The following is a 21,771-nucleotide window of genomic DNA, read 5'->3' as shown; positions in this document are numbered from 1 at the left end:
AAAATGACAGATGTAATATTACCTTTAATAAGTGTCTACCGATGCATGCAAATTGAATTAGATAGTGGGAGTACAAATTTGTCCGATAATTAAGATAAAATTTCATGTCAGCTTAAACCCTGGTGTATATTAGTAACTCTGTATATTTCTTTTCTCTGTTCTCTACCAATTATTTTTTAGTGTGGCTTCTTGATTACTGGCATAGTCAGGTTAAAGGGGGTAAAAACATGGCCCTCCAAACACATTATTATAAATTGGAGCAAATCATATCCCTGATTATTACTTGGTTTCTGCTAAGTTTAAAATATGAAGCACAATTCAAATAACATTGGATAAATTCAGCTATGTATTAACTTAGCATTTCTAGGGTCTCATGAGGTATTACTGTGCCCTTAAGTCTAATGCTGAGCTAATGCCATTTAGGAGAAATAAAAACACAGAATTTGGAAGTTAATAACCTTGTCCATTTAGGAAATCTGAGTTTTGAACCAATTCTTCAGTGCTTTGTTTTAGCTCTGCAAAAACAAAAAACGGGGTGTTCAACGTAATATTTTTTTACAAAAAAAAAAAAAAGCTCAATCAGCCAAGAGATTGCACACACATAGACACACACACGCATGCACATCCCTTGTGAGCACACAGGCAAAACACTGTGCCCACATACACACGGCTTAAAGGGTAAGTGTTCTGCATGGCATTCAGCTCCATTTTAATACCCTGCACTGCTGTGATCACCATCCCCCGAGGGACGCAAATATTCTGAGCATTATTAAAAGTGGGATTATCCAATCTAATACTGAAGATTTGGGAACCAGCCAAGAGGAGTCATAAGCAGGAGGGGAAAACAAAGAAGACTTATCGGGGTGCAGACCACCGGGTTTGCCATCCCTGAGCTCCTGCCTGGCTGCTTATGATTGGCATCACCTGACAGGTGATGGTCACTTGACCAAACAATTAACACCTTTAGGTGTTGGTGGAATTTGACTGCCACACTGTCCCATCTGTGAAACTGAGCATCAAGAAGACACGTTTCCCATTGACCTGCTGCAGGACCCTGGCCAGGAGGTCACTATCCTCAAATTTCTGCCTCATGACAATGTTTGGAGGTTTTTATTAGGATGACCATTCCTGTCTTTCTGGTCATGAAATGAGACTCCGAGGGGTTAAACTTGGCATACAAAAGTTAGAAGGTAAGGAGCAAGACCAGAATCTGGACCTATTCTTTATGTTTTAAAGATAGCTCTTCAAGAAACCGGGACATCAACCAGGCTTGGTTTTGCCATTTATTACTGGTTCCATTGCTGAATCCAGATCCAGACTCAAGGGTCTGAGACATTAGAGATTGTGGCAAATTGGAGACCACGTGCCCCTTGAGGAAGATTGGCCCCTACTCTGCTTCACCCAATTACTACCATGAAGAATGTAGCCCTTACCACTGTACACCAAGTTCCCTCATTTTAATACTCTTTCTGGTGGTTATCAGCATTTCAGTTTGCAATCCTCACACGCACTGCCATGTTCCCCTCCTCGGCCCTAATGTGCCTTGCAGTGTCTTATGATAACCAGACATTATTTATATCACTCTTTAATAAATGGAATACATTTTCAAACTGCAACCTGTTCCCTTAAAACTCATTCTCACAATTCGTTTTTTTTTTTTTTTCTAACCGTAGGAATAAAATTTCTCACAACAGATAGTTTTGGAAGATTGCTTTGGCAGTCTCAGCATGTATACCACTTTTCCTTTTAGCAGCAAAATCCTGATATTTAACCACATAGCTGGATATGCTATGTGGAGAGACTACATTTCTCAGCCTCCCTTGCCTCTCAGTATGGCCACATGATTAGATTTTGGCCAATATACCAGAACATTTTGGGGTACTTTCTTGAAGTCTCCTTAAAGCGACAAACGTCCTTATCTGACCTCACTTCCTGTTTTGGGTCTTGGATAAAAGTGGGCTGGAGGACTTACATTCATTTGGAATCATGAGATGATTCTAACATTTAAATTGCTTCCACTTCTGATACTGGTTTTAGTTCATCAATCTTTTTTTTAAGAATTAGAAAAGGTGAGATTTTTCTTTTTAACTAAATGTCTATTTGAAAGGATTGGGAGCTATCAAGGCATCGAGGACTGAAGGAATCAAAAGGTCAAGAATGGAAGGAATACTGCCTCTTTCCATCCATCAGAGTTCCCAAGCCCCTAGATATCTATGACCTTTCTGCTAAATCCTTCCCAAGGTCAAGAGTGGAGAGTAGAAAGTTTCCAGTTTTATGTACCGTGATCTGGCTGTGATTAGAAAGGTCACAAGAGCTGGGGGTGTGCATGGGTGACCTCCCTAGCTCCCACACAGTGGACAGGAGGCTCATCAGGGAATTCTTCATCATATCCTGAACATCTCACTCATTGCATCCAGGCAAGACTACGTTCATGAGAGTCTTAGAGATTGGAAGGAAGATTGTCTGGCTCTTCTTCACCACCTTCCCATGGCAGAGTGGTGATTGAGAGTCTGAGAAACAGTAGAAAGCATTGATGAATACTGAACACCGAAGGGAGCTTCCAGCAATCTTAAATGGTAGAGGAACGGGATCAAAACTTGGACCTTAAGCCTATGGAGCCGGAGGGGCACGACAGCCTAGGAGTGATAGCGAAATAGGTCAGATCTTAGAAAAAAATGAAAGTACAACTTCAATTCAGACCATTCACGATTGCAATAAGGTAAATGACCCCTACTATAACTGCTTGCCCAAAATGGAAGTACATCTTCTTTGGAAGAAGGTATCATCACTTTGGGCTTCAAATTTGTTCCATGATAGTTTACCAGGCATACTGGAAGGCAAGGGCCACATGAATAAAACCAAGAGAAAGATACCAACAATACAATAAATTCATGGACCAAATATTTAAGTTAGAACTGAATTTTAAAGTCAATGTGATTACTATGTTACAAAAATTCAACCATAAGATGGGAAATCCCATCAGACAATTGGAAAATATATGGAAGTGTTAAAGGGAAATTCTAGCACTGAAGAGTAAAAGAAATGAAATTTAAAAATTCAATAAAAGTTTTAATAGCAGATTAGACATAATTGTAAAAGAGGATGTGAAACAGACACAGGTCAAGAGAATGTATTCAGACTGATGTCCCTGAAGATGAAAGAGTAGAAAATATTTTTAAAAAAGAGTGTATAAGAGAAAATGAACATTATAGGCAATCGAGTCATGGCAAAAAATGTCTAACATGCATGTAATTAGTGCCACAGAAAATATAGACAGAATGAAACAGAAGGTTGTCTGGATGGATAATGACCAAGAACAGAAGGAAGATATTGAAGACAGCATAAAAAGATAAGAGCCTTCAGAATCTTAGGTGACACAACAATACTATCATACCGTCCCCTGCCTGCAGAGCTCTAGATTTCTTTTTTCATGGTAGAGAAATCATCCCCACCTGGATTTAGCAAGTATTTTTCAGGCCCTTGTTACTCATAAACCAAATCCTGACTGAAACACTCTTCCTCATGAATGGAGATCCATCAGTGTTAACGCTAGCGCAAATGTCGCGTCCTTTTCTGAGCTCTGTATTTTTCAAATGTGAAGAATCTTCATAAGAAAGAAAGACTACCCTCCTCCAATGTGAATACAAAATAAGACCTATTAAGAGAGAGGAGCTAGTGACAGGCTTTATTTCCCTTCAGTACAACAAGTTCTACATTCTTTGGTCCAAGAAATGTTTTTGAACAACTTCTTTAGGTCGGACATCATCCTAGAGAGTAGGACAAAAAAAGCCAAGTAAGAATGAGAAGTCTGGTGGGCACAAGACTAACCAGTAGGAATTAAGGGTCACAAAGTCAAATGCCAATGGGGACCCTTCAGGTCAAGTCAGGTTCAAGTGGGTGAAGGTAGCCTGGGAAGGGGAAGAGACACAGCGTGACCTAGAGAGCACGGTCATCTCTGAGAGGACTCAGCCTGTTCTCCGCTGCATGGGGAAGGCAGGTCCAGCGTGGGCAGATCTTCTGAGTCTAGAAATCCAGGTACGAGGTGAAGTATCCCAAATGCATAAAACATGATGCAAGAAAAGACACAGGTATCTGTGAGCGGCTTTTGACCCAAGGGTGGTCATTTTGCTAACTCTAGTGTAGTGGGTTCCATGGTAGCTCCCCCAAAAGATGTGCCCTTATCTTAACCCTGGAAACCAGGGAACATTACTATATTTGGAAACAGGATCTTTATAGATATAATTAAGTTAAAGATCTAGTGATGAGAACATCCTGGATTGCCCAGATGATAATTAAAACAATCCGTGTCTTTCTACGAGATGATAGAAAGAAGGCAATGAGGAGATCGGCAGAAACGGGAATGATGCTATCAAGGAAGACAAAAAGGGCCAACAGTCACTGTAGAATGGAAGAGACAAGACATATGCTATGGATCGAATGTGCTCCTTCTAAAATTCAGGTGTTGCCAATAATCGTGAGACATTGAAGAGGTGATTAGGTCATGAAGTTCCTTCTTCAGGGCTGGGTCTAGGTGTCCCATCCATGGACCCCATGGATTTATTAAAGGGGTTTGATGGAGGAAGTTGGTTCTTTCTTGCCCTACTGCCTTCCATAGATGAGGACCATTTAGGAAGACCCTCACCAATTATTAGTGCCTTGACCTTGGACTCCCCACACTCCAGCACTGTGAGAAAATTAATTCCTGTTCATTTTTTTTAATAACCCAATCTGTGGCATTCTATTATAGCAGCCCACAGGACTAAGACAGAAGGATTCTTCCTGAGAGCCCTTCAAAGGAGCACAGCCTGATTGACACCTGGATTTGGGACCTCAGGCTTCCAGAACTGTGAGAAAGGTGAGCCACCTTTCTGTGGCTGTAAGCCGTTGTGGTACCTTGTCACACCAGTCTTGGGAAACTGATCCTCTAAATGCATCATCACAGTAAGGCTGGCTGGGAGATGATGAAGACAATGTGTTCACAAAATTCGCAGTGCTGGACAAAACCTTGTGTACTTGAGATTTTAATGGCCCTGTCCCTTCTCATCTTATTTTATCTCCCCCTGCTGGCTGGGCTGACTGCCATGAGGTGTGCTTGTAAACTGCAATGATTCGAGGACACCAGGCTGAGTTTATGGGGCCAGATCCCTGCTGCTTCCAGTCCGTCTATCCCACGGTGCAGAATGCTGCACCTGCCAGAAAATAAATGACCCTCATTCTGGGATCTCGACTGCATCTCTTGACCAGTCAAACAGAATCACCTCCTTCCACACACACTGATCGGTCTTAAAGAGCAATGGGGTGAGTTAGAACCATGCCACTGGTGCAGAATTCAAATGGTCTGAAATTTCAAGAACCAGCAACGACTGTGCCTCAATTTGAAAACTATGAATTATAAACTAAGAGGAGGACATTGACAAAGTGCATGGTGGGAGGTGTTTGGGGCTAATGTTCTCATTCAAATTGACAGAACCAAGAGGAGTTGACAAGTGACATGTCACGAACCCTTTCAGAGCTGTGCTCTTTCTGCTTTTTTTGAACTGGGGTTTCTCAGACATAGCATTTGTATTCTGGGGCAAGATAGAGAGGTGTCAGACGCCGTGTAAAGTTACAGAATAAACATGCCCTGTCTTCTGAGACCAGGGATTCCCAAACTTTTTGGTCTTTGAACTCATTTCTATTCTTACAGTTATTGAGCTTTTTATTTTTAAATGTGAGTTATATCTATCAATATTTACCCTATTAGAAATTAGGACAGGAAATTTTGAAGTTAAAAAAAAAATACACAGGGCATATTTTGTTAGTCATCTTAGCAACAGTATCAACATATGTCATGTAGCTTCTGGGAAAAAACTCATTGGGCACCCATGAGAGAATGACAGTGTATTGGTATCACAGTCTATTAATATTAGTATGAAAATAGTTTTGACCTGAATGGTTCTTGGGAACCCCCAGAATGTGGCCAGAACCATCCTTTGAGAACCCAGACTAAGTGTTTCTCAAATTTTTAGAGAAAAGCACATTTTTTTTTTTTTTTTTTAGAAATCTCAAATGTGAAGGTAAAGGATAGATTAATTCAATAATGCCACAGGGTCATCTGATTCTCTCCTTAGGAAACACTGAAATTAGATCCTGATTTCATTCTATTTAAAAAAAAACAGTAAGAGTTATAGACAAAAACATTGAACATAAAATATGAAAGTATTAGATGACTCTAAGAGTTCTTTTCTGTTGGGGAGGGAGAACTTTAGAGGCTAGATACAAATCCCAGAAATCATAAAAGGAAAGAAGGAATGATTTAACCAGGTAAAAGATAGCTTGTGAATGGCAGGTTCCACTAAAGTTCTGCAATTCAATATGCAAAGGTCAATTTCTCTAATCAATCATGGTCAATAAGAAAATCTAAATAATCCAGAAGAGTGGTAAAACATATGACTAGGAAATTCACAAAAGAAATATAAATGGGACATATTTGAGAATTAACTCATCCTATTTATGTAATTTAAGGCAATAATGGAACATTTTGCAAGATACCCTTCAACTATCAAAACATGTAATTTCACTCAATACCATATAATGCTGATGAGGGTGCAAGCAAATGAACAGACTCATATTTTACTGGTGAAAGTAAAAAGTAGGACACTTTTACACAGCCATTTGGAACATCCATTACAATTTGACTTTGAGAACATACCTTAAGAACTAACAATGTTTCATATGAGAATTGGTTCTACAAAAATTACAATAAAATAATGAAATATGTGTACTAGAAGGTTTATCACTGCATTGTTTGAATAACAAAAAGTTGACACCAAACATTGTAATTATCCATTAATAGGGGAATAGATACATTGGTTGTAGTATATTGACTCAAATAATGAAAAACAATGCAATCATAGACAAGAACATAGAGGCTTCACGTATTGTTAGAGAAAAACACCTAGTATGTGTAGGAAAATTTGAAAACAATTTGCATTATGGTAAGTATGACATCGTTTTGATTTTTAAAGAAAAAGAATTTTATGTTTATATAAGTATTTAATATAAGATTAAATTCTTTAATATAAGAATTTAATATAATATATGATTTCTGATATATACAAATATATGTAAATTTTTATATAAATACACTCAATTGTATAAGATAATCCCTCTCCCTTTATATATACTTACATATACACATACATATACTAAAATAAATGTGTGTATATGTGTGTATATATATATAAAGAAACATGGGAAACTTAGAAAAAGATACATAACAAATTGTTATGTCATTATATCCAAGAAACGGGAAGTGGAGTTTTATTTCTTAATGCAAATAAAACGATGTGGATTTCTGCAAGATTCTTTTCTGCATGCTTTCTTAAGACATTTTAAAGAAAAATTAGAGTTACTTTTTAACAATACAATTCAATACTTCAAACATAATTTCTTTGAGCTCCATCCTGGAGATCATTCTCCCCTGGCATTAGTAAATTCAGGTGCAAAAGATGGAGGTGTCCTGGGCCTGAGAGCAGGCTGCTTCACTGGTGACCAAAGGGCAGGTGGAACCCTGAATTCAATGAAATGACAACAGATGCCTGTGACCCTGGCTTAGTTACTGATGTGGCACAGCCAAGGTGGGACATCATTCTTGTCCTCTCTGATTGCACATGCCCTGTCACCACAGAGGCCCAGGCACCTTCCTTAGCAAAAATATTGTGGATATGATTTCTAGAGATTCTTAGTGACAAAAATCCAACTCATCAGCAGCTGCTGATGCTCATGGCCACATTTCTTGCATGTTTATTGGAGCCATGCCTTGGGGCTGTCCCACTCCCTTCTAGCACCCAGCCCTGGCCTTTGTGACTTTGCCACTACTGTGTGGTCAGAGCAGAGCGCTGATAGGGTATAAACAAGCTCTCCCACCAGGAAGTTGAGTGAGATAAACAAAGGTGCTCAATTAATACTAGCTGAATGAATGGATGAATTCCCCCCCAAGGTTTCAATCATAATTGTTGCTTTATGCCTTTGCAGAAGATTGGAAAGTTCCAGCAGTTTTCTGGGGCAGCAGGGCAGGCTGACCAGACCTAGTTGGATCTTTTGGTTTTAATTTCAGTTTGATCAAATAATTCCACAAGGAAACAGTGCAAATTTGAAGGTTTGAGCTTAAGGCCCCAAAAGAAATCACTTCTTTATTACATTGCTAGTTAATATTTTCTTTCCATGTGCAGTTTGCCTATATAAGCAAAATTATCATTTGCACTGCTTTTCAAGGAAGAAAAAATTTAATATAAGATACCCAAACTCATAACCATATTCAAATTGAAGCAAATTAAATTGGATATTCAGGTCAAAGTCTGCCAAAGTTTCAAATTATACACACACACACACACAAACACACACACACACACTTTTCTTTTATGCCTATCTGTATATTTTCACACTTTGCAACTTATTATTATTTTTTAATTTTTTGGTTGTCAGTGGACCTTTATTTTTATCCATTTATATGCTGAGAATGGAACCCAGTGCTAGGCAAGCACTCTACCTCTGAGCTACAACCCCGACCCCTGCAACTTATTTTTTGTTCACAAATATTAAGAATTTTTTTTTCATATAAGTAAATCCAAATCAATTGAACTTGCAACTCCTATGAAATTTTTAGTTTGTTTCCATATTTTTGTTTCTAAGCAATCATATTGTGTTGAGCATTCTTATCCTCTACTATTGAAAAATTACATTGTTTTTTGCTATTTTTATTTATTTTTTTTAATTTTTTAATTTTTTAAATTTTTTATTATGTTAAGACTGTGTTTTTCTTTCAGTTGGAAACTTAATTAAATCTGTTTTCTCTCTCCCAGTAAAATGTTCAAATGCTACACACACACACACACACACACACACACACACACACATCACACACACGTACACAATTTCTAAATGTTCGGTGACACACCCACATAAACTCATTCCTGATGCTCCTGTCAGATTAATAGTTCTAAGAAACAGGAAAGGTCATTTTACTTTCTAATCATGGTCACATCCAAAACATAGTCCAAAGCCTTCTGGGACCATTATATAAATTACTCTTGCCTTCCCTTCGACCTCTGTTCCAGAAACTTTTTGTGCATTCTTATCTCTTCATGCCTTTTCTCTGGCTATTCACTTGACCTGGAATGTCTTCTCTCAGAAATCACTAGCTGAAAATCTTATTCATATTTTCTAATGCCACTAATCATACCTTTTGTGAATCCCCCAAACCCCATTGATGCAAAAGGCACAAATACAATCAGGATTAGTCTCTCTTTTTTTTTTTAATTGGTTGTTCAAAACATTACAAAGCTCATGACATATCATCTTCCATACATTTGATTCAAGTGGGTTATAAACTCCAGTCATTAATATGGTATTATGTAAAAATGTGGATGTGTAACCGATGTGATTTTTGCTATTTTTAAAATAGTGCTTCACGAACAATCTGCTAAGAACATATCTATGTATTTCTGTAAGTATTCCTAGGAAAAATTTCTAGTGTTTGGGTTGTTGGGTCAGAGGACAACGTACTTTTTAATGATTGATGGCTTATCAAATTGCTTTTTAGTAGTATAACAACTTACATTCTATCAGTAAAACATGAATATACCTTCATGTGCTCATTAGCATTGTGTACTACTATTTAAAATTTTTTCTAATTTGTTAAGTGACAATGGTGTCTTTTAAATCATTTTTATTGTTTTCCATCCATTTTCCCAATGTGAGGTCTTTATATTTTTGGTTGCTTTCTATTTTTTTAGTGAGTAGTTTATACTTCACCACATGTTTTCTTTCCTATTGGAGTAGCTTTGTGTGTTTTTAGTTTGTGGTTTGTCTTTAGCTCTTTTTTTTTGGTCCTACTTTTAATGATTATATAATTAAATCCTTCACTTTCTGCTTAATGGCTTTTGTTTTGACATAACATGTAGGAAATCCTTTCATCTCCCAAAATTATACGCATTTTTTACGACAGGTACCATCATGATTTTTGTGACTTCATATTTTACACTTGTGTGTTTAAGAAATTTAAGGTTTTAGAATGCACAAATCATAACCTAATCATTTCTCCAAAACACTAGTCAACTTTTTATAAAATTAATGATTAATATTAATGATCCAATCATTGATGTTGCCTGCATCATTTGAAATACCATTTTATTATGTGCTACGTTCTTATACACATGATTGTGTTTATTTCTGGCCTTTTCTTCTCCTTGTTTGCCTTTCTAATCAGGTGTAGCCTCCACATTGTGCTAAACATTATAAGGTTGATGTATTTCAAAATCTGACAGAGCAAGGAGCTTTATATCACTCTTTTTTAAGAATGTATTTCATTTTTTAATATTTTGTTTTATTATTTATTTTGTTTTTTTGTTATATATGATGGTGAAATATAATTTGACTTTTTTATCCAAACATGGAGTACATCTTATTTAATTAGGATCCCAGTCTTGTGGTTGTACATGATGCTGAGATTCACTGTGGTGTATTTATATGTGTACATAGGAAAATTAAGTCAGATTCATTCCACTGTCTTTCCTATTCCTCTCTCACCTCCCTTCCCTTCATTCTACCTTGTCTAATCCACTGAACTTCTATTCTTCCCCTCACCCCCTTGTTGTGTATTAGCATCAACATATCAGAGATAATATTCAACCTCTGGTTTTGGGGGATTGGCTTATTTCACTTAGGATGACAGTATCCAAATCCATCCATTTCCCAGCAAATGCCATAAAGTCATTATTTTTCATGGCTGAGTAATATTCCATTGTGTATATATATACCACATTTCTTTATCTATCCATCTGTTGTGAAAACCCTAGGTTGGTTCCATAGCTTAGGTATTGTGAATTGAGCTGCTACAAACATTGATGTGGCAGTGTCACTGTAGTATGCTGTTTTTAAGACCTTTGGGTATATACTGAGGATTGGTTTTATAGAGATTTTCTGCATAGTTTTATTTGCTTATTCTTTGAAATCAGCTTCAGAAGCATTTTTGTGAAGCTCACATCCATATACAGACATATTCCATGAATACTGATGTAAAACTGTATTAAATTTATGAGTTAATTTGGAGCTAACTGACATCTTAACAATACTGACTTCCCAACCAGGGACCTGACATGACTATCTGTTTGAGTGCTTTTTTAAAAAATACCTTTCAGCATCATTTAGGGGGATCACACTACCCCCAAATGACTCCTGGCTTGCCAAAAAAAGCCTGCCCAGGATCTGCAGACTAGGGGTCCTGAAGTTACTTCCATGCCCAGATAACTTTCATCAAATGAGTACAGTTCAATTCACTTCAGAAATTGAAAGACAGGTTTGAAGGTAACTTTGTGGGTCACCCTAAAAAACATATTTCTGCCCAGTCTTTCAGGGAAAGCTGTCTTTCTTTTAATCCAAGACACCAATTTTAAGAAAGGATGGTGGTATTAAATCTTTACCCTTCCCCGGGTCTCATCTGCATTTCATCCACCCTCCAATAAAAAAGTCCTCTGAAGTCACATTAGGCAGTGACAGCCTTTGAAATGAGAATTCTCAGTGACTCTCTGACAAGCCCACCCCCCCAGCCCCCAGAGCCAAGACCGGATGTGCCATTGTGCGCTCTACAAAGTCATGTCATATGTCCCCAACAGCCGCTGGAAGGAGGAGAATTGATGATAAGGACGCAGGACTTCACTGAAGTCGACTGCGCCATTCTCAAATTTGAGGGAGGGGAAGAGGTGACTGCTCTTGGAATTAATCCGCACTGGCTGTTCAGGACTCTAAATGACTATTTAATTTCCAACCAGATCGAGGAACCAGGCCGTACCCCCAATTGAGGGCACACCGACAAAATGGCCAAGTGTGATCCTTAATTTGTCAATAATGATTTTAGGCCGTGACCCTTAATAGGACCCTGTCACCGGTGGGGTGATTTATGCCTCCTGCGATGACATTGGTACCAATAGTGCTGATAAAAGAACACTTATATTGGAGCAAACAGGATGATGAATGGAATCCGGGTCTCCTTAGTCATCTCATTACTGCCTCTGCCGTTCACCACGAAGCTAATGTAGCGAGTCACCGGGCGCCTGGGGACTAGTTTGGAGGCTGAATTTAACAGTGAAAGTGCAGGAAATGTACTGGAGCCCTGGGTCAGGAGAGGCAGGCGGAAGGTGCATTTGGAGTCTGGGTATATGAGAAGAGGCAATCGCGCCAAATATCAGCGCTCTGGCGTGCAGCCCATGCCTGGGTGGTGCCCCTGTCTCAGGAGATGGGCTAGTTGCCTTCAGTGTTTCCAAAGTGTCACTCCCTAAATTCACTGTGTGTCTTTCATCTTCAAGACCACAGGGGTCTTCCACTGGCATATTCTCATCCTCCCCCACTCCAGGCTTCTACAGGCCAACTCACGTAGTCAGTGGTGTTGGAAAGGTGCAGAGTCCCTCTGCAGACAAGTGGGCAGGGACTGGAGGTCAGGAGGCTAGCCTCTGCTCAGAGCACCAGCACTTGCTAGCTGAGTGACCTTGAGCAAGTCATTTAACCTCTCTGGATCTTAATAATTTTATTTTATTTATTTATTTTTGTGTGTGTGGCGGGGGGAAGGGCCTGAGGTCATTTCCAAGGTATTTTCCTGTTTCAAAACCCAAGTCTTTTGAACAGTGTATGCCGTGAGATATGTGAATGCCAACCATTAACCCAATCCTACTCTGAGAATACAAATTCTGGGTAATATCCATGACGGAGGAGCTTTGCACATAAGGAGGGGGAATGGGTCCCCATGGACTATTCAAAAGATCTGCATGTCACCCATAATTTGGCTAGCCCTTGAGTGCAGTGGCTGCTCGGGTAGAAGGGGAAGAGATGCAGTTTTATTAGTGCAGTTTTATGGCCCTCACCAGCTGCACTCTTTTCTCTATAAAAGGTAATTACTTCCAATAGTAACAAGCTAATTGATTGCTAATTAAATCAATTGGCACACTAACCGCTGTCAGAAAGTGACAGATTAGCGGGTCATGTGATGGCGTGTTAGTAATGAAAAGTGGACATGGTCTGAGGGTGATTGACACATGAGATGAAAAGCGATTTGGGATCTCTGAGGTGGTCAGAGAGAGGGCAGGGAGAACATGATTGATTCAATGGTGACTGTCAGAGAGGAAATGAGAATTGAATGGAATTCAGGATCTGCCTGCACCCTCACCACATGATGCTCCAAGTTTTTTCACATGTAAATAAGGGAGATGGAGACTTCTTGCAAATGAAATGCCAAAATAGAAAGGACAAAAGGGGAGGGGCTACAGGGAGTGAAAGTAGATGAGCCTTAAAGGAACTTTTTTTTCCCCTACTTAGAAACTTGTGAAAATATAAGAAGAATAAATATGGCTCATAATTTGCCCATGAATCTTGGCATGTGTGCTTATCATCTTTGAATAATATTTAGAAGGCCTGTCTGCTGTCCTTGTCAAAGCTGGGAAGCATTTGATATGTGCATTTGCATTGCATCAAACCTATTAGGACACTGAATTAGGGGTACATTTGGGGTGTAGCGGAAGTATACAGCGCCAGCTGCAGGGTTAGAAATGTTACAAAATTAAGTGATGTGGTCAGATTGTTGTCGTCTCAAATGCTCCCTGCTGTGTCTACAGCAGGCTCAGAGTTCTTAAGTCACTGTGAAGTTTGGAGCAACCCCTGTGCAGAGCCAGAGCAAGAAATCACCATGGTGTGATCGGAGGTCAATGGAAGAGTTCTGTTCACTCTGCAGTCAGAATCCTATCATGAGTCCCATATCACTTTGGCATTTGAAGTCTCCTGAATCCTCTCTGGGAGAAACGGGGAAGTGAGGACCTGGGGGTAAATCCTGGCTCAGCCTTTACTAGCTGTGGGCCATGAAGAAGGCAGTCTTACTCTTCGGAGCCTGTTTCTCTGTCTGTGAAATGGGAAGAATAATATACATGTTCCAGGAATAAATCATGCGTGACACCTGGTAGAACACTTGATGATACAAAATACATGTATGAAGATGTGAATTTGGTGTCAACAAACCTTATATATAATCAGAGATATGATAAATTATTGTATAATGGTGTATTAAGAATTCTAATGCAAAAAATACATAAATAAAAATTTTAAAACATAAAAAAATAGGTGTTAATAATGTTAACATTAGCAGCACACAAACTATGACACATCAACATATTTTGGGTACAGCCTCTTGTAGAGGAAAGACTAGATTTTGGAGTCAGAAAGAGGTGGTGCACACCTGTAATCCCACTGGCTCTGGAGGCTGAGGCAAGAGGGTTGCACAAGTTTAAAGCCAGCCTCAGCCTTAGCGCAGTGCTAAGCAACTCAGTGAGACCCTGTCTCTAATAAAATACAAAATAGGGCTAGGGTGTGGCTCAGTGTTTGGGTACTCCTGAGTTCAATCTCTGGTACCCCCCTCTCCCCCAAAAAAGAGGTGGAGTAAACAGGAATTCTGAAACTTTTACCATTTCCATTGGGACATGTACCCAATTCCTCACATCCTTAGATTAATATTTATAAAATAGATTAAAATTGACCTTGTTTTAGGATCCTAGCTATTTTGAGAATTAAATAACTCAGATGCATGGACGTTTCTACCAGATACTGGGCAGTATTAGTTCTGCTGCACACAGGAGACTTTAAAAACTGGGCAACATTACTTCTGTACTGGATTCTTTTCCTGGAAAGTGGGAGAATGAGAGACTTAGGAAATCTCTGGCCATTCATGTCCTTGACAAGTCACTCTGCTTTGCACCTGTGCCATTTGAAATGTTTCTGGCACTTAAGTACTGATTTCAGTATCCAGTATTGGGGCCATTGGTTCCAATAACAACTTGACCCAGTCCCAGAATGTATACATGAGGCTCACAGATAAGTGGGCCAGGGCTTCCTGGTTCCATTTTGTTTTAATAGTGATAGCAGGTGCCCATTATACTCACAGCACATCTACAGCTCTCCTGGATGCTATCAAAGACCAATCTCTTGGAGGCCAACAATTTCTCAGATGTTCTGGGGTATCCTGATGCCTCACTGAGACAGACCCATGTGTCCCCAACCCTCATGGGGGCACACACTCATATGCCTTCTTCTCTGGTTCTGCTTACAGGAAAACCGCCCAAATATTCCCCAAGGAGAGCGATCTCACATCACAGAGAAGGATCCATCAGTTTACAAAGCCTGGTCAGGATGCAGAAGACTTTTCTGAATCAGACAAGGACTCCAGAAGGTAGATGGTACAAATTCCCATAATGCTTCTTAGAATTTGTTCCAGTGGTTTCCAATCGTGGGTGGCTGTACATGGAATCACCTGGGAGCTAAAAAAAATCTGGGTCCTAGCCTGGAAATCCTGAATTTAGTGGTTCTGTGACAGCTAAATGGAGAATGATGACAAGTTGGACAAGAAGAACACTGTGTGAAACAGGTAGTGCTCAGAAAATGGGGAGCAAGCCAGGACTGCCGGGTTCCTGAGAGAGATCATTGTAGCAAAGGGTGTTGGAGAGACTCCCTGTTGTGCCGGCTCCAGTCTTATTGCCAGCCTGGGCCAATGTTTGGGGACATTGGGCAGTCATCCACCCCTCTCCCTTTCACATTCATCTGCAAAGTCAGGTACCCCCACAGATACCATGGACAGAGCACATCCTCTTTCTTCTGGGTCTTCTGAGTGCAGACCCTCATGGAGATGGTCCTTTGCTGAACTCACTGATATTCAGAATTTGGGGGCATCTTCACACTCAATAATTGATGTGTGTGGCACTTCTCCAGGAGACTTGCTAGGTTTTCACAAACAAGATAATTTTTTTTAGCAATTTTCATGAAAATGTCAGGACTCTTTGTGGTTTGAGCTCCTCCCACCTGCACAAATGTGAGCCAATCAACACCAGGGCATGGAGGAGTTCCTCTCTAGCTTCCCAAGAGAGTTACTAATATTTAATACCATCTACCCACAGAACCTACCCCATCATCCTCCAGGGTTTTGTTCAGTCACAGAACTATTTTTCTTCCAGACCTATGGTATAATGATTAAGGGCAGACTCTGGTGCCATGTTGCTAGAGATCAAAGACTGCTGCCACCACACTCAGCCCTGTGATTGTGCACAGGATACTTGAGCTGCCCGTGTCCACTTCTTCATCTGTAAAGTGGGGTCATTGCATGTATGCACCCATAGGGTTGTTAAGAGCCTCAAACGAGCTAATACATATGCAAGAGAATAAGCTAATAGTATAATAGCATGAAAAGTATTAGTAAGAGAACATTAAGAGAGAAGACCTTATAATATAAACTAAATAAATAAAATTTTAACAAAAGACTTCTGTCTTTTCCTCATTTAAACTGGAGGTTGATGCTTTCTAGAAATAATTAAAACACACACACACACACGTATTCCTAAAATTAGTTGTTTTGCTGCTATTGAAAAGTCTGAATTAGACAACTTCAGATAAAGAGCATAGCTTTTCTGTTTAATTATTTGTTACTTGATTCAAGGAAGCAATCAATTCTAGCCTACACCACGTAGTATTTGATTGAAAAGGAATAATACAAAGGAGAGGATCAGCAGAACCAGTTTGACAAAAGGAGACTATACTATGACCCTAGGTAATCTCAGAGTCCCATGTGACCAAAGGCTCATCAATGCTATCATGATGAAGACAACCACTCCAGAGATGAGCCAGGTATCTAGCTAGATGCTCAGTTTAGTCCTTATAATCCCACACAAAGTCAGTGTTGGCAGGCCTATATCAGAGAAAGACTTAGAGAAATTAATTAACTTGTCTCAAGTCACATGGTTGGAAAGATTTGTATGATTTTACGGTCTGAACTATTAGAGAAAAATTGGGTGATACTATTACATTGTAAGTGAAAATTATTTATATTTAATGATATTTATACTTGTGGCAGCCAATCCTATCAGTCAGGGTTTATAGGACCAGAACTGGTAGAAGATACACAAGGAGAAATCTATCATCAGGCATTGGCTTACTTCGTTGTGAAGGCTGAGTGTACAAATATGAAATCCTCTGAGCAGACGGGGTAGCATGGAATTCTCAGACATGGATTGAATCTGTTGTCCACAGGTGGAATTTTTTCTTCCCCAGGAAAACCTCAGCTCTTCCAACTAATTGAATCAGGTCCACACAGTTTTATCTAGGATAATCCCTCTTACTTAAAGTCAACTGATATTGGAACTTCAATCACATACATAAAATAATTCACAGCAATTCCTAGATTAGTGCTTGATTATATAACTGGCAGCTGTAGCCTAGCCAAGTTGACACATAAAATTGACCATCACAGTTCACCCCTTATCAACTTGGCATCCATACAGATCTTCTTAAACCATAGCTAATCTCCAAATAAAGAAACTAGCAGTCATACCCAACATGGTACAAACTATTCTGCATGCAACTGAAAACATGCTAACCCTTTCCCTGGAAGGAGATACAGAGCTCTTGAATGATCTTCAGTCCTCTCTTTTGATGTTCTTGAATTTAAATACTGTGATACAGCATTAATACATCTCATGTTAACTGATAAGGGAATAGGAAGTAGAAGAAAATGGAAATTTTGACAAATATGCGTAGAAGCATAATCATAACGCAATAAGGAATAGATACTCATAATAATTACAATACTGGTTTCTGCAACTAATCATGTAGTTGTAGCTGATTTTTATTAGTGTATTATAGCCATATATAATATGGGGGTTCATTTTAACATAATCATACAAGCATGGAATATAATTTGCTCCACATCAGTCCTCAGTACTTCCTCTTTCCCTCACTTCCCCCATCTCCCTGATCCCCCTCCTGTAACACTACTGGTCTTCTTTCTCTGTATTTATAGATTTTTTTAAAAAAATATTGCTTTATAGTTTTATATACAGGTAAAATTCACTGTGGTATATTTATACATGTGGACATTAAGGGGGAGAGAGGAAGGATGGGAGAAGAGCAGAGCAGTACCATGAAGTTGACCAAACAATGTAGCAGATATTTAACACATAAAGTATGAAAAGCCTAAAGTAAAAAGGTAGACGTCTCCATTCACAGTTTAATGGAGTCATTGTGTCTCCTGATGGAAGAAGCATTCCTCCCTTTGGAACTAAGACCTTTATGACAGCAGAGCATAATGTGAGGAAAAAAGCAAAATTTCTGCTAGTGAGTCACTAAGAGTCATAGAGATTGAAGCCACTCCCATTTGACCTCTTGATTCCTGGGACTGTACATTCTGGCTATGGGGAAAAAAAAAAAACAAAACAGCACCATATATTGGATGCTGATTGAGAGCACATATAGTCTCTTGGAAGACATTGGCCTATGCTGGTTTTGTAGCCACCTGATTGGTGTTGTGACAGTGTCTTCAGTAGGCTATCCCTCCATTCTATCCAACCTGCCTCGGGATGGTGGGAAACATGGTAAAACTAGTGAATTTCATGAATGTGGTCCAATTTCTGCAGTTTATTTTCAGTGAAGTAAGTTCTTTGATCAGAAATAATGCTATATGGAATACCATGATGATGGATAAGATGTGGGTCAGGTTATGGATGGTAGAATTGGGAAGAAGCACTATGGATAAGAAAGGCAAATCTATCTCGGAGTAAGTCTGTATGATAATTGGAACAAAGCACCAACCCTTCCATTTTGGAAGGGGTCCAATGTAATCAACCTGCCACCAAGCAATTGGCTAATCACCCTGGGGAATGGTGTTGCACTGGGGGCTCTGTGTTGGTTTTTGCTGTTGGCAGATGGAGCACTCAGCAGCAGCCATAGCCAGATTGTCTTTGATGAATGGAAGTCTATGTTACTGAGGCCATGCATGACTTCTAGCTCTTCTTCTACCGCCGCTTTGTCCATGAGCCTGTTGGGTAAAAACAGGAGAGGCTTGGAAAGAAAACTGACTGGTATTGACAAACAGGCCATTCTGTCCACTTGACATTTAAAATCTTTGCTGAGGTCACCCCTTGGTGAACTTACCGATTTTTCAATCATTTCTTCCCATCCTTGGCCATCCCGCCAAAACAAAATTGTCCACAACTCATGAATCAGTGTAGAGTAGGTCCTCTTGCCCATTTCTCCTTCCCAAACCAATCAGATTGTCTGCTCAAATTTCTGCATACTAGGAAAATTTTGCTTCATCACTGTCTTTGAAGCATGACCCAGAAAGTTGATATAGTGCATTAACTGTATCTTTTTAGGTAATACCTGAAAAAGAGATAGAACTATAGGTTCAACAAGCAGGTCTTATTTCTCCCTCAGTTAACTGCTCCTAGGAAATAACCCATAAGGCCATTAATGCAGGCTTGGCTAGAAAAGGTAACACAGCAAGAGTCATAGCATAGGCATTCGGGTCACTCCCTCGTACAACTTACTTGCTCCTTAAGGACCAACTTTATCCTGATCTCATAAGTAACTCTTCCATTGCATAATCTGGTGCTTCTGTGCATCACGAGCTTTACAGTTTGTCCAGTTTACCATGGGCAGCTCAAGTCCCCTGATAACTGGGTGCCCCATGGTTAAGTATTCCATCTCTTTTCAACTCCAGTATTAAGCTAAAGGATATTCATCAAAAGGAGAAGTAGTTATCTGCAGAGGATGGCAGGATTTTGCTCCCCAATCCTTAAAGTCTATGCTCTGATTCACCTATGATATTTACATCTTTCATTGACACTTCAAGCTCCATAGGATCTTCTAGATCAAATAACAGAGCAGTTTGCCCAACAGTCGCAATCTACTGAAGATTCTTTATTTATTCCAGTCCTTACTCAAAATTAGCAACTGTTCAGGGCCTTCTGTAAATGAGCTAAAATACATCAAAGTATAGAGTGGGTTGCCTCCAAGATCCAAAGAGGTTCTTTTTTGGTTATAGGAGGGATCAGATGCAACGACTTACATTTCATCTTAGAAAGAGTATCTCGACATGTCTTCCCACCATTGGACTCCTGGAGATTTTACTGAGCTGGATAGTTGTTGGATTATTTCCCACCCTCTGACTTGTGAATGTCTTAACAAAATGTGTTAAGTAGTTGCTATTTCTGTTCAGCAGTTCAATCAGCATGATGGAGTCTATGTAATGGGCCAGCATGTCCTGTGAATATGAAAGCTGATGAGGTCCCTATGGACTACATAGGGGCATGGAACTGGGAACTGATGTGGCACTGATGTGAGACAGTGAAGGTATATTTCTGGCATTGCCAGCTAAAAGCAAACTTCTTTTTTGTGAATGGCGCTAACAGGTGTTGAGAAAAACATATTTGCCAGATCCATAGCTACTCAACAGATAGCGGATGTGTTACTCTGCCAAGCAACAGAATTATGTTAAGAATATTATTTGCAATCAGTCACCTCCTGATTAAATTCATGATAATCCACTGTTCTCCAAGATCCATCTGTTTTCCGCACAGGCCAAAGAGGGATGCTGAATGGGAATGTGTTGGGAATCACCACCACTGATTCTTTCATTGATGGTGACACTAATCTCTGCAATCCCTCCAGGAATGTGGTGTTGCTTTTCCTTTACTATTTTGTAAGTAAAGTGAGTTCTGGTGGCTTCCACTTGGATTTTCGTGTAATAATAGTCCTCACTCCACAGATCAGGAAAAAATTCTGGGGAATCTGCCAGTTGGTTCTGAGATCCTGAATATGTCTGTTTTAATTAGGTGTTCCAGAATGGGTGAAATAATCACAGGGTGGATTCAGAGAATTATTGGACCAACTATAAGATAATCCTGAGCTCAAACATCATTGGTCACCATAAGTCCCTCTTCCATTTGTGCCCTGATAACAAAACACCTGTCTTTGGATAACTAATAAACAACAAAAATGTACTTTTTATAGTGTGGAGGCTGAAAGTCCAAGATCAAGGTGTCAACAGGTCTGGCGTTTCCTCAGGGCCAGGTCTTTGCTTGTTGCTGTGTCTTTATATGGTGGAATGGACAGAAGTGAAAGAAGGAAGGGGGGGGGAGGAAGGGAGAGTGAAAGGGAGAAATAGAGAAAGCAAGGGAAAGAAAAGCCACCCAGCGAGTACTTTCAGCTTCTCTATAAGGTCAACAATCCCCTTCATGCATAAGGTCTGTACCCTCCTGACATATTCACCCTGTAAAAGCCCCAATTCTTAATACTTCCACATTAGGGTTTAAGTTTCAACATGAATTTTGTAAAGAACACATGCATTCAAGCCATAGTGCCCCTATTTTCCTGTGTGGACCCAGAGTTGCATTATGTTACTCAGGGGCACAATGGCTGTGGAAGCTACTCTGAAAAGCAAAGCCATGGTCAGGAGATCATGACCATCACCAGAGTAGGGAGAGGAAATGGGTTCAGATATGAGAAGTGAAAAAGTCCAGAAAAAGGGCCACAGAGTGGTTGGTGGTCTGAAGAATGCAATGTGCCAGAACAAGGGATATCCCATGAATTCCTGCACAGAGGAGGGCATCCGTTAATTCAATGCCCTGCTGGGTGTGGTGGAGTGCAAGTCAATAAAAATAACAATGATTTGGGCTGAACCTTTTGATTTGCTAGCATAGTTCCTACTCTGTTCTTTTAAGATAATCTTCAGTATTGTTCAGGTCATAGCTTTTTGACCCTTGTTTTGTGACACTGACCTGCCCAACTCCCTTGTCCATTGGATCCTTTTTCATTAAGCTGATGGTTCCCTGTGTCCTTCATATGACAAAATAGAAGGATCAGACACTATTCAGCTCAGTCATAATCAACTAGTGAGCTCTTAAAATGTTTATGCTTACTAATTTTTTTAGG

This window comes from Urocitellus parryii, chromosome 1, assembly GCF_045843805.1.
Source record: "Urocitellus parryii isolate mUroPar1 chromosome 1, mUroPar1.hap1, whole genome shotgun sequence".
Classification (NCBI taxonomy): Eukaryota; Metazoa; Chordata; class Mammalia; order Rodentia; family Sciuridae; genus Urocitellus; species Urocitellus parryii.
The sequence above is the reverse complement of the archived record's forward strand: the minus strand, read 5'-3'. Positions refer to the sequence as shown.